The sequence below is a fragment of the Haematobia irritans genome, chromosome 1 (assembly GCF_050003625.1).
Source record: "Haematobia irritans isolate KBUSLIRL chromosome 1, ASM5000362v1, whole genome shotgun sequence".
Taxonomy (NCBI): domain Eukaryota; kingdom Metazoa; phylum Arthropoda; class Insecta; order Diptera; family Muscidae; genus Haematobia; species Haematobia irritans.
Window position 1 is genome coordinate 264,301,592 of NC_134397.1, and position 14,444 is coordinate 264,316,035.

The 14,444-nt window shown below is 28.2% G+C and overlaps 1 long non-coding RNA gene across 1 annotated transcript in view; it reads right to left on the minus strand.

Moving 5' to 3' along the window:
* Positions 1-11,749: 11,749 nt before the first annotated feature.
* LOC142222268 (uncharacterized) overlaps positions 11,750-14,444 on the minus strand; it is a 53,003-nt gene continuing 50,308 nt past the window's right edge. Inside the window, exon 3 of the long non-coding RNA XR_012718294.1 lies at positions 11,750-13,948. This is a non-coding gene — a long non-coding RNA (uncharacterized LOC142222268). The remainder of the gene's footprint in view (positions 13,949-14,444) is intronic.

A 14,444-nucleotide genomic window follows, 5' to 3' on the forward strand; every position in this document is an offset into this window, starting at 1 on the left:
TTATAATTTCGTTGTGCTTTTACAGATTTGATTTAGATTTTAGATTCTAGTACCCACCCTAAAAAGTTTACGTTTTTTACATTATAAATTTTTAATAGGAAAACGCCGACTAAGAGAAAAAAGGCGCCTTAAAAAATTATGCTAATGACAAAAATTTGTAAATCTTGTTTATCACATGTCCACAAATTTCAAAAGCTAATTTCTTAGCAATTATTCGATATCTTCCTCAATAAATTGCACCTGCCATCTCATCCACAAATAAAATTATTAATTTTGACCAAAGCCAAATTTATTAAATATTCAAACACAAAAAAAAAAAATATTCATATTTCTAAGTAGATAAATTGCAATGGAATTTGCTTAAAGTTGAAAAAAAAAATGAGCAATTATAAATTATAAATAATTTCTAGGTGTCCAAAAAGCTTATAGAGAACATGTGATGTTGCTGCAAAAAAATGTGATATAAGTGGGTGTTTCACTGACTAGCTGGCTAGATGTTTTATTTTCGTTTTTTTTTTCTGTGATTTGGATCTAAGTGTAGTGAACATGAACCAATTGGTTTGAATCATGAATGAATGTTCATCATTTTTATAAAATTTTTCTATATATATAAGAATATTTATTGTCATTGTTTTGTCAGTTACGATCAATCAATTTGATTTGATAAATTAGTTTTTTGTATTTTGATTAAAATAAAATTATATATTTTTTGTTGAAATAAAAAAATCAAATAAATACTACAAAATATGCAATTTTTCTTTAGAAAAAACAAAATCTTTTTGCAGTTTTTTTGATATATATAAATAAACATTTTAATTATTTGCATATTGCAAAAATATATAATTTAATATTTTTGCGGGTTTCTAACTCTCTTTTCTGAGACTATATGATAAAACCAATTTATTATTAAAATATTTTAAAATAATAAAAGATTAATATAACCAAATAAAAAAATAAAATATATAAATATAAACGAAATTATTTTTAATGCTGGTAGAAATAAAATCAACTTAAAATCTTAAGCTATTAATAAATGAAACTTATTGAAAAACTTAAAACATTGAAGTGAGAATAAAAAACTGACTTTCTCCAAACTGATATCAATTATATGTTATGAATTACAAAATTATTTCAGCAAATATGCATGTTCAATCTCTACACATAAACAAAAAAATAACTTTCTGAAACGAAGTTTGTCCGGTTGAGGTTTAACTGATTTTAAGAGAAACCATAGTTTTTATATACCTTGTGGGAATACTAATCATATCATTCTGGTTGCTCTTTTTCGCATGCAAGAAAGGCAAAGGTGATAATGAGATTATACGATTTAGTAAAGTCCTTTCGTTTGCAGTTAATTTAGTACTATATCAAATATTATATTTACCATCCCTGGTTTACAGCTCTGTTAACAGTTGTAAAGAGAGTGACATGTGATCAGTGAGCAGTGAAGGGAGAGAAAAGTGAAGAGAATGAACCTTTGGACAGTTTAATAGAGAGCGAAATGTGATGCCCTCATAAGAAACTATTAGCTGATTGTCTATCAAAAATTTTAACAGATCCCTTGAACTGAGTAAAAACTTTCTTGTCTCGAAAAACGTAGCCAATTTTTAATGGCAATAGGCAATACCCAACCTAACCATGCCTAAACCTTTAATTCCATTTTATAAATTATTCTCTTTTATTTCGGAAACATTTCATCAGTGATGCCAATTTGGTGCTTTTAGCATCAAATTTTAGTGTTTTTTGATTTTCAAAAGGCACCAAATTGTCTTTTTAGTGTCTTTTCAAAAAAAGCACCAAATTGGTGCTTTCTGGCATTTGGTGCTTTTTTTTCAATTTGAACAGTATTAAGTTTAATTGACGATATCTTTTCATACAAAAATTCGGATTAGACTTTCAAAAGCTTAAACTCAACTACACGACGAGTGCCGAATTTATGAACTTGATAAAGATGTAATTAAAAACTTTTGTATTAAATTAACAAAAGCACTCATAAATATTAATATTTCCAAATTTAAAGCCCAAAAATGTTTTTCTCCTCTAAAAAAGTATATTTTGAAATTTGAAAGACATTACTGACCAAAATTAATTGGATAAAAAGTTTTCAAAGCGATCAAGGTGTACAATTGAATAGAGGTTCATAATTTCATAAAATTACAAATGCGTCAAATCAATATACGAAATTTTCTATAATACATCTTAGGAAGTTTTTTTGTAGAGTAGAGCATTGCATTTTAGTAAGCTTTAGTAGTTTTTGTGGTGGGATGTGATATGTTAGAATTTATAATACAGTTTTGGTGCTTTTTGCCTTCCGGGAGTTGGCATCACTGCATTTCATAGGAAATATTCCATTAGAACAATCCTCTAACTGTCTCCTCTCTGTGGAGACAGTTAGAGAGACTAGAGTGACGAAAACCATAGACCTTATAATACATAGATGAGCCATGGGTGTCAAACAATGTTTGACAGTTCCGAAGATTAAGAATAAACGAGAAAAATAAGAGTACGCTTACAATCTCTTTCGTTTTCCTTTTTGTAGTTTGCCAATTTTACACAAAATTAGAACGTTTATGGTGCAACAGAGCGTTTATAAATAAATTAATATATTAAAAGTTCATATTTGAACAAAAAATTGTGACCAAAACCGCGAAAATACGAAATTTAATTTTGAGCAGCATTGCTCTTTACGAACAACACAAAAGCAAATGCGCGAAAATTAATGTTTGGGACTGACTCTTTACGAAAAAATCACAGAATTTCGAAACATGGACTTTTAAATTTTCATTTTTTTTTTTTTTGAAATTTGCAGAAGTTTATTTCTATAGAAAATTTTGCCAAAATTTTATTTCTATAGAAATAAAATGTTTGTCAAATATTTTATTTTATATAGAAAATTTTATTTCTATAGAAAATTGTTGTTTTCAAAATTTTAATTCTCCTGAAAAATCTATCAAAATTTTATTTTTTTAGAAAATTTGATCAACATTTTATTTCTTCAGAAAATTTTATCAACATTTTATTTCTTTAGATTTTTTTTTCTCTACAAAATCTTGTAAAAATTTTATTTATATGGAAAATTTTGCCAAAATTGTATTTCTATAGAAAATTCGCCAAAATTTTATTTCTATAGAAAATTCGCCAAAATTTTATTTCTGTAGAAAATTTTGCCGAAATTTTATTTCTATAGAAAATTTTTCCAATATTTTATTTCTATAGAAAATTTTGTCAACATTTTATTTCCGTAGAAATTTGGTCAAATATTTTATTTTCGTAAAAAAATTGGTCAAAATTTACCTCTATAAAAAATATTTTCAAAATTTTATTTTTCCAGAAACTTTTGACAAAATATTTTATTTTTCTAGAAAATTTTGTCAAAATTTTATTTCTATAGAAAATTTGATCAAAATGTTATTTCGTTAGAAAATGTTGTCAAAATTTTATTTCTACAGAAATTTTTTCAAAATTTTAATTCTCCTAAAAAATTTATCAAAAATTTATTTCTTTAAAAAATTTTATCAACATTTTATTTCTTTAGAAAATTTGATCAACATTTTATTTCTTTAGATTTTTTTGTTCTCTAGAAAATCTTGTAAAAACTTTATTTCTATGGAAAATTTTGCCAAAATTTTATTTCTATAGAAAATTCGCCAAAATTTTATTTCTATAGAAAATTCGCCAAAATTTTATTTCTGTAGAAAATTTTGCCAAAATTTTATTTCTATAGAAAATTTTTCCAATATTTTATTTCTATAGAAAATTTTGTCAACATTTTATTTCCGTAGAAATTTGGTCAAATATTTTATTTTCGTAAAAAAATTGGTCAAAATTTACCTCTATAAAAATATTTTCAAAATTTTATTTTTCCAGAAACTTTTGACAAAATATTTTATTTTTCTAGAAAATTTTGTCAAAATTTTATTTCTATAGAAAATTTGATCAAAATGTTATTTCGTTAGAAAATGTTGTCAAAATTTTATTTCTACAGAAATTTTTTCAAAATTTTAATTCTCCTAAAAAATTTATCAAAAATTTATTTCTTTAAAAAATTTTATCAACATTTTATTTCTTTAGAAAATTTGATCAACATTTTATTTCTTTAGATTTTTTTGTTCTCTAGAAAATCTTGTAAAAACTTTATTTCTATGGAAAATTTTGCCAAAATTTTATTTCTATAGAAAATTCGCCAAAATTTTATTTCTATAGAAAATTCGCCAAAATTTTATTTCTATAGAAAATTTTGCCTAAATTTTATTTCTGTCTAAATTGCCTAAATTTTATTTGCCGAAATTTTATTTCTATAGAGAATTTTGCCAAAATGTTATTTCTATAGAAAATTTTGTCAAAATTTTATTTCCGTAGAAATTTGGTCAAATATTTTATTTTCGTAAAAAATTTGGTCAAAATTTACCTCTATAGAAAATTTTTTTTTCAAAATTTTAGTTTTAGTTTGACAAAATATTTTATTTTTCTAGAAAATTTGGCAAAATTTTATTTCTATAGAAAATTTGATCAAAATGTTATTTCGTTAGAAAATTTTGTCAAAATTTTATTACTCTAGAAAAGTTTGTAAAAATTTTAATTCTGTAGAAAATTTTGCCAACATTTTATTTCTATGAAAAATTTTGCCAAAATTTTATTTCTGTAGAAAATTTTGCCAACATTTTATTTCTGTACAACATTTTGCCAAAATTTTATTTCTGTAGAAAATTTTGCCAAAATTTTATTTTTATAGAAAAAGTCTAAGAAAATTATGTAATTCTGTTTTTCTATAGAAAAGTCTTTCAATTTTTTTTTTTTGCTGCAAAATCGAAATATTATGAACTCTACCAATATACCAAACTGTAAAAAATCTACCATTTTTGGTAGAATTCAACCAACTGTGCTAACCGTGGTCACAATGGTTCAATGGGTATCCATAGTGCCCGTCATGCATAAGATGGTTGCCTTTAATTTGACGAGATTGGGCAACCCTGGTATTGCAATCTGCCAGCTCTATCGTAAAGCTTGACATTTTTAAGGTTAAGGTTTGTGTTGTTTACTTACAACTTGAAAGATCTATCTCGCAGAAAAAAAAAATGGAATTAAATCTTGAACATTTTCGCATCATTAGTTTTGACAAATTTCGATGGGGATTAACTTAACCTCTGTGCATCGATGAACTGCCACTATACCTAACCTCATCTAATATGAACACTTTAACAAAAAAATAAATATTTTTGGTCTAAAATTGGAATTAAATCGTGAACATGTTCGTGACATTATTTTTGACAAATTTCGACGAGGATTAACTTAACCTCTGTACATCGATGAACTGTCATTATACCTAACCTCATCTAATGTGAAAACTTTAACAAAAAAATAAATATATTTTGGTCTAAAATTTTGTTTCATGCGAAATGATTCTTTTGTGTACGTGTGTGTTCTGTTTTTTATTCTCACTTTTTTGTTTACGAAAAAAAAATAAATAAATATGTCAATAAATAAATAAATGAAAAAAAAAAACTTTCCAATAACACTTACCTTCAGAATAATCGATGCATTCGATGAATGATTATGGGGATTTCGATGTGGACACAACGCAGGTGGTCGGTTGGTCGGTCGGATGGTTGGGCCCAACACCTATCGATGGGCGTCAATGAAAGCTTTTGTGCCTAATAAATGGTCTGAGGGGTGGTTATGAGAAACAAAATAACAAAAAAAAATCAATACTTATAGGAAAAAGGAAATAAGTACATACATTGCAAACACTCAAATGGTCAGTGGAGAGCTTTGAAAAACCCTAAACCTTCGTTGGTATAGCAGTAATTCTATTTCAAGCAATAAGGATTTGCCAGTAAATCCTTTGTTCGTTCGTTCGTGTATTGCCCTCGACCACTGAGATACCACCAGCTGTGTTCACTCAATATCAAATTGTTAGCTTAAACTTCAAAGCGAACACAGGGGTATCCCTGTAGTAAAGGGAAATTTTACATGGAAAGATCCTTCATGAAAAGCAAACAAAAAAAAAAACAGACACTTGCTATAAACTATGGTAAACTTCAAAAAGAATTCAAGGGATATTCAAATACAATATAAAAAAGCCACAAATAATGTCGAAGAAAAGCCAATTAAAAGCTTTTCCATTTTTTCGCCTTTAGCTATATCTCAGCTAAACACCTGTAACTAATTCGCCGTACTTTGGTCATATGTCTGTCATCTAATTCTTTTAGCGAAGACACAAACCATTATAGTGAATGTTATTTAGCTTCCAAAAGCTTTTCGTGTTTTTTTTTTTTTTGTTTTCAATGTATAATGACCAAAGCTTTTTTCACAATGAGATAGTTTTCTTTTTTGTTGTATCGTATGATGTTTGTATTTTTTTTTTTTTAATTTCAATTAGAAAAGTGCATAAATAGGGTTTTCTTTTAAATTGAAATTACAAGTGCCTGTTATGCATTTTTAACACTTAAATAAACTTATTAATTGAAAATAATTATTTATGGCAATGTAAGAGGCATGTGTATTTTGTTTTCTTATATATTTTGTATTTACATGGTTATTATACTCTCTCGGGTGAGCCAAGTGGTATTGTTTTATTGCTAACTCGAGAAAAAAGGCCCCAAGCGTTTTGGTGAAGATTTTGTAAATTGATTTTATTGTAAAAATTAATGGGATTTATCGGTGTTTATTATATATAATTTAATATACAGTATGTCAAGAAAGTCTTTTGACATTGCCAAATATTTCAAATTCTAGAAATAATTGAAATATTAAATATTTTATTAAATTTTTAATTCTGTGTACGTATGTATACTTTGCAAAATACATAATAAAATATTTTTTTAAAATTTCATTATATTTAATTTTGGAACAAAACATAATTTTTATCCCATTGTCAAAACACTTTCTTGACAAATTGTATTTTAACACATATAGATTAATATGTTTTTAATTATTTTTATTTTTATTTTTGTTTTGATAATAAATGCAATAGAAATGATTTTGTGATTTAATTGATTTTCAAGAAATTGTTTCAAAAAAATAAATAAATATAAGAAAATAAAATAACCAAGTTAATTTAATCTCAGCTAAACAAAACGGGTTTGTTGTATTGCTAATTAAGGAAAAAATGGCCCTAAGCATTTTGGTGAAATTGTTATTATTTGTTTTATATAACATATATACACGCACAGAAAAACCATGTTTGGACATGGTTGCCGCATCCATTTAATGCTTATCTAGAGCATGTAATTGTCGCAAAAACCCTGTATTTTGTCTTTGTAAAAATAGTTTTCGAGCAGAGAAAAATGTATGGTGGCAATAAGCATTTGAATGGTTCTCAAATACCGCAAACATGTTCTATCATTTGAATGATAGAATTTGAGACAATTAAATGGTTTTTATTAATATTATAATGAAAATATTGTAAAAATTAATGGTGTTTATAATTTAATATATTTTAACATATATTTAAATATGTTTTAAATTGTTTGGTTTTTATTTATTTTTATTTTGTTTCTTTTTTGCGATAATAAATGCAACGATTTTGTGATTTCATTGTTTTCAAGAAATTGTTAAAAAAAAAAAAAAACAAATAAATAAAATTAAAAATAAGAATTTTGTTGAAAAGTTTTATAATTTCTTTTTATGGATTTTATAATGAAAATATTTTAAACAATATTGGGGTACAATAATTTTTATATTTTTTATCTTTGATTTTTAATGGGTTTTTAATTTCGTCTTTTTTTTTGCGATAATAAATGCAAAAGAAATTATTTTGTGATTTAATTGTTTGTGAATTTTTTGTAAACAAAAACAAACAAAAAAACAGGGGAATATAATCTCAGCTGAGCAAAACGGCTGATTTGAGAAAATACGACACTAAGCATTTTGGTAAAAGATTTAATTATTTTATTTTATTGATTTTGGTGTTTGTTGGTGTTTATTATTTATATTTTATTATTATTTTATTTTAAAATTTTTTTTTTTTTATTTTTTATTTTGTTTCATTTTAAATACAATAGAAATGATTTTGTGATTAAATTGTTTTGTTTTTGCTGTTTTGCTAATTTGAGAAAAAATACAATAAGCATATTGGTGAATAGTTTTATAATTTATTTTTATTGATTTTATAATGAAAATATTGTAAAATTTATTCTTTAATATACTTGAACACATATTAACAAAAATGTTTTTACGTTTTTTTATCTTTGATTTTTAATTGTTTTTATACCTCCACCATAGGATGGGGGTATATTAATCTTGTCAATCCGTTTGTAACACATCGAAATATTGCTCTAAGACCCCATAAAGTATATATATTCTGGGTCGTGGTGAAATTCTGAGTCGATCTGAGAATGTCCGTCCGTCCGTCCGTCTGTTGAAATCACGCTAACTTCCGAATGAACAAGCTATCGACTTGTGAAACTTGGCACAAGTAGTTGTTATTGATGTAGGTCGGATGGTATTGCAAATGGGCCATACCGGTCCACTTTTACGTATAGCCCCCATATAAACGGACCCCCAAATTTGGCTTGCGATTGCTCTAAGAGAAGCAAATTTCATCCGATCTGGCTGAAATTTGGTACATGGTGTTAGTATATGGTCTCTAACAACCATGCAAAAATTGGTCCATATCGGTCCATAATTACATATAGCCCCCATATAAACCGATCCCCCGATTTGGTTTACGGAGCCTCTAAGATAACCAAATTTCATCCGATCCGGCTGAAATTTGCAACATGGTGTTATTATATGGTCTCTAACAACCATGCAAAAATTGGTCCACATCGGTCCATAATTATATATAGCCCCCATATAAACCGATCCCCCGATTTGGTTTGCGGAGCCTCTAAGAGAACCAAATTTCATCCGATCCGGCTGAAATTTGCTACATGGTGTTATTATATGGTCTCTAACAACCATGGAAAAATTGGTCCACATCGGTCCATAATTATATATAGCCCCCATATAAACCGATTCCCCGATTTGGCTTGCGGAACCTCTAAGAAACGAAAATTTCATCCGATCCGGCTGAAATTTGGTACATGGTGTTGGTATATGTTCTTTAATGACCATGCAAAAATTGGTCCATATCGGGCCGTAATTATATATAGCCCCCATATAAATCGATTCCCAGATTTGTCCTCCGGAGCCTCTTGGAGGAGCAAAATTCATCTGATCCGGTTGAAATTTTGAACATGGTGTTAGAATGTGGTCTCTAACAAACACGCAAGAATTGGTCCATATCGGTCTATAATTATATATAGTCCCCATATAAACCGTTCCCAAGATTTGATCTCCGGAGCCTCTTGGAGGAGCAAAATTCATCCGATTCGGTTGAAATTTGCAACGTGGTGTTAGTATAAGGCCGCTAATATCCATGCCAAAATTGGTCCATATCGGTCTATAGTTATATATAACGGTCCCCAATCACACAAAAATTGGTCCATATCGGTTCATATTCATGGTTGCCACTCGAGCCAAAAATAATCTACCAAAATTTTATTTTTATGGAAAACATTGTCAAAATTTTATTTCTATAGAAAATTTTGTAAAAATTTTATTTCTATAGAAAATTTTGTAAAAATTTTATTTCTATCGAAAATTTTATTTCTATAGAAAATTTTGTAAAAATTTTATTTCTATAGAAAATTTTATTTCTGTAGAAAATTTTGTAAAAATTTTATTTATATAGAAAATTTTGTCAAAATTTTATTTCTATGGAAAATTTTGTCAAAATTTTCTTTCTATAGAAAATTTTTGTCAAAATTGTATTTCTATAGAAATACAATTTTATTTCTATAGAAAATTTTTTCCAAATTTTACATCTATAGAAAATGTTGTCAAAATTTTATTTCTATAGAAACTTTAAACTTAATTATATACGTATTTAATCGGCCTTTTTTAGTTTAATATATACTACGTATGGACTACACAAAAAAAAAATTCTGATTTTGATCCAATTAATTTTTTAATTGAAATGTCCTCAATCACAGAAATGATAGTATCAATTAAAAAATTAATTGACAGTCAATTAAAAAATTAATTGATCCAATTAAATATTTAATTGATATTACTAATTTGTGTGATTGATTTTTATTTCAATAAAAAAATTTGTTGAATCAATTAAAATTTTAATTGAATATTTTTTAAAACTCAATTAAGATTTTAATTGGAAAAATTTTCGTGAAATTTTTTTCTGTGAACCTTGTAATTTAGAAGACGATGTTAGAAAGTTTTAAGATACCTTGCCATCGGCAAGTGTTACCGCAACCCAAGTAATTCGATTGTGGATGACAGTCTTCAGTAGAAGTTTCTACGCAATCCATGGTGGAGCTTCGGTCTGGCCGAACTTACGGCCGTATATACTTGTTATTTTTTATTTTCGGCATATATTTTCGTATAAATATATTTTTCTATTAAAAATTAACAAAAAAATTAAAAATCCTCGTAATTTGCAAACCTTTCTCAAAAGAACTTCCATGGAAGCGAAAAAGTCAAACGGCACAAGTTCAAATCCCAGCGGGGATGCAATTTATTTTTATTATTATTATTTTTTTACTTATTTATTAATTTTCTATTTTTTTTTTTAATTTTCTATTTTTTTGGTGAAATTTAATTGTCCAAAATTTGCACTTAAAATAGCCTGATTGCGTACTTTCTAATACTTGTTCACAAGGACTGCATCGGAAGTAGAAAAAAATCAAGATGCGCTTTAGAAGAAATGATTGTGGACTTGTCCAAAAGGACTGCATCGGGAGTGGAAGAAAATCGATGGGGGATTCTGGGATGGGCTTTAAAAGAAATGTTTGTGGAACAACTTCTAATTTTTTTGCTGGGATGTTAATCAATGTCTCATTTTCATTTCATGAGCATTTCTGAAGACGATCACCGGTCTCCTGGTTTGGTCTTTCGAAATTTTGATCTTATTGCAGCCAATGTCACCGTTGTGCCACTTTAGTGGAAAATTTGCCACTTTTTTCAAGCGGTGATATTTTTGTGCCACCTTTTTGTTGTGCCACCAAATGTAATACTTTTTACTATTGAGCGTCATTTTTTGTCACCCTGTGCCAACTTTTTAATAACGTTCATTTATGCTGTAATATATTTTACACATTTCGATCGCAAATACCGTAAAGATTTTAGATATGATTGGAATCATAATAAATACTTGAGTTCACAACTGTCAGTGTATAATTTTAACGCCTAAAAAGTGTGCCACTTTTTATTTGTTATAACTGATTTTCTACAGTAGTTATTGCAGTTTTCATCTTAGATACTCCCATAGGGGTTGGCCATAGATCCAAAGTCGTGGCATATTGTTAATTATTTTTTGTTTTGCTTTTATTTTTCCATCTCTCATAAATTATTTTTTTTGTTGCATATTTTTATATACATATTTATTTTTATATTTAATGTTTTTTTTTTTATAAAATTAAATTTTAACATCACAACACTGTGAGTATACACTTCCAGTTAATCTACAATATTTTATAAGGAATGTTCACATTTATTCACTAAACATTCTCCTTCCAGGGGGAGGGGGCTATATTATAAGCTACACTAAGACATGGCATTAATGCAGTAGAAGGGGCAACAAGTGTGTGCCTCCTATAAAGGCCAAAATAGGCAGTAAAAAAGAAAGACAAAATCTCATAAGAAATGGGAAGTAGGAAAAAAATAGAAACACACAAAACGCTTAGGAAACCTTTTTTCCCGATTATTATTTTTTTCGTGAAACACTTGAATGTTTTTCTTTTGTTTTCTATGGATGAATGAATGAATGGGAGCAATTATTAATTATTTAAGAATGCAGTCATATAAAAACAACACCAAGAGTTGCTAGTCCTTATTTGACCTTCAAAAGTTAATAAAAAAAAGGGAAATACAATTATGTTTTTTTTTTTTGGGAATGAATAGGAGGTTCTTTAAGCTTAAATTTCATGATACCTTAGATTTTTTTTTTTAAATTTCCTTGGTAAAATTTTTGCACTATAATTTTTATTTTCTTTTAATAAAAATTCACTTAAAAACTGTAGTATCTGTTTTTTGGAATATATATTTTTTTAACATATTTAAAAATAAAATGGATTTTATATTTAACACTTGTTTTTTTTTTGGTCTTTTTTTGGCCTCAGAAAAAAACACCGAAAATCTAATCTTTTTATATACACGGCGGCATCAACACCTGTATGGTGCTGATGCCACAAAGGCTTTGTTCATCTCTGGATACATTGTCGACTTGATGAGCCAGCCAAAAGATAGGCAGCAGGATTTTGTTTTTGTTCGCAAGGACGAATGATGCCAGGATACACAGATATCAAAAAATAAAGTTTACACATAAAACAAATTGCCGATTTTTGTCTATGTATAAGTGAGTTTGTAGGAATACAAACGCATACGTCTGTGTGTGTGAGATAGTACCACCTACACTATATGTCCAGATTGGAAAAAAGGAAAATTGATTTTTACAAATAATGAAATACCACACAAAAATGGCAGTGAAAGCTTTTACAGGAACTCTAACGAAATTCTCCAAGAGTTATAGAATAAAGAGTAACCAGAAAAGAGAGAAAGAGATTCTGAGTTCTAATGTATATGGCACATCCTCTCTTTTAATATCTGTGAATGTGTATGGCATTCAATTGCCTTGCATACTGTTAGAGCAGGAGGTAGTAATCAATTTTTTTTTATAATTTATTCAAGGGAGCTAATATTGAAAGAATCCAATTCTCCAAGAGTTATAAAATAAAGAGTAACCAGAAAAGAGAGTCCCAATGTGGCTTACTCTCTTTTAGTATCTGTGTATAAGCATGACATTCAATTGCCTTGCCAACTGTTAGAGCAATAGGTAGTACTCCAAAAACTTATATTATTTCATCGAGGGAAATCTATAAATGAATTAAATTCTCAAGAGATTCTAAAGAAACAGAGAGAAAGAGATTTATAATGTATATGACAAATTCTCTCTTTTAATATCTGTGTATGTGTATGACATTCATTTGCCTTGCAAACTGTAAAGAAATATCTCCACTCTTACTCTCTTTGCTTTTGAGAGTTTTATTTTTCACTACTAATACATGGAGAAATATGTCTCTCATATTCTCTTTGTTTTTTGGGATTCCTTTTGTTTTCTCACTTCTACTCACTTGCTTTCCTGTAGCTTCCCATAGCTTTTTGCTTCTCCCGGTTGAGAAACTTTTTGGTCTGGTCCTTCGATGACTGTGAAATACTTGCACTTTTTTTTAAAGGTCCTTTCACTTTCACATTGCAAAATCATCCAATCGCTGGGGCCGGACAAACTTGTTATTTTAAGATGGTGGGTGTGAATCGTGGAGAATAGCAAAAAGGGAAAGTCAACTGATTGGGTCGTCCATTTCCAAAAGAAATTTCAGGTTCAAGTGCAATTGCGCAGTTGCCATGATTGCATACCCATCCGCCATTTAAACTTTTGACATTAAATTGCATTGCATCTGGTAGGAGGAAATAAGCTGCTACACACTACCTACCCCAACATCTCCATAATAAGGCTAAGGGCTGTAGGGATAGCAGCCCTACCATCATCTTTGGAAAAATAACCCACATCGTAGTGGTTAAGTGGCATACGAACGCAAGGATGACGGGACTGGACCATATGGGTCTGGGAGTATAGGTGTTTAGTTGTTTGACTAGAACCATTATTTTAACAGGCTCTAATGAGTTGCTGTCGTCATTGCCTATACCTCGATATATGTTTGTAAGATGTAGTATGATAGGCACATATACACACAAACACACGTATATATCGCCTTTATATCTGTGTTTGCATATGTACAGTGTTTATTTTGTTAGTTATTAAGTTAGCAGCTCTGTTTTCCGTATTCTTTGCTTCCGTTTCCTCCCCTGGTTTACATCTTTAGTAATCAAATTGTTTACTGGTGCTGACGTGTGCTCTTGCTTTTGATTATATTCTCGTTGAAAATGTGAGCTTAAAAAAAGAAAAAAAAATGAATAATGATTAAATTTACATGAAAAATTATTGAAATTTATAAGGAAATGGAAATTGACCCTTAGGTTTCATGGTCATGAAAAAGAGTGTCTATAAAAAGTCATTGTCGCACAATGGGTCTTATAATCTTAGTGTGTTTGTAACAACAGATATCTGACAGATTTATTTCAGTTATAGTTTTTTTTATTGTTTACAAGCTTACAAAAGCATTTTGATCTATTGCCTTCTGAAAATTTTAGCCGCCGCCGCACCTGAATATGTCGACTCACCTCGACTCAAACTTAGTCGCCAATTAATCAAAATTATTGATTTAAGTCAAAAAAAAAAAAAAAAAAAAATATTAATAATTGTTGTATTTTTTTGCCAAAATTTTGCACTTTCCACCCATAAACGATCAGTATCAAATTGCTATAATAATTTAAAAATTTGAAGGAAATGAATATTTGATTGTAAGTTTATATCGGCTTAATCGTCA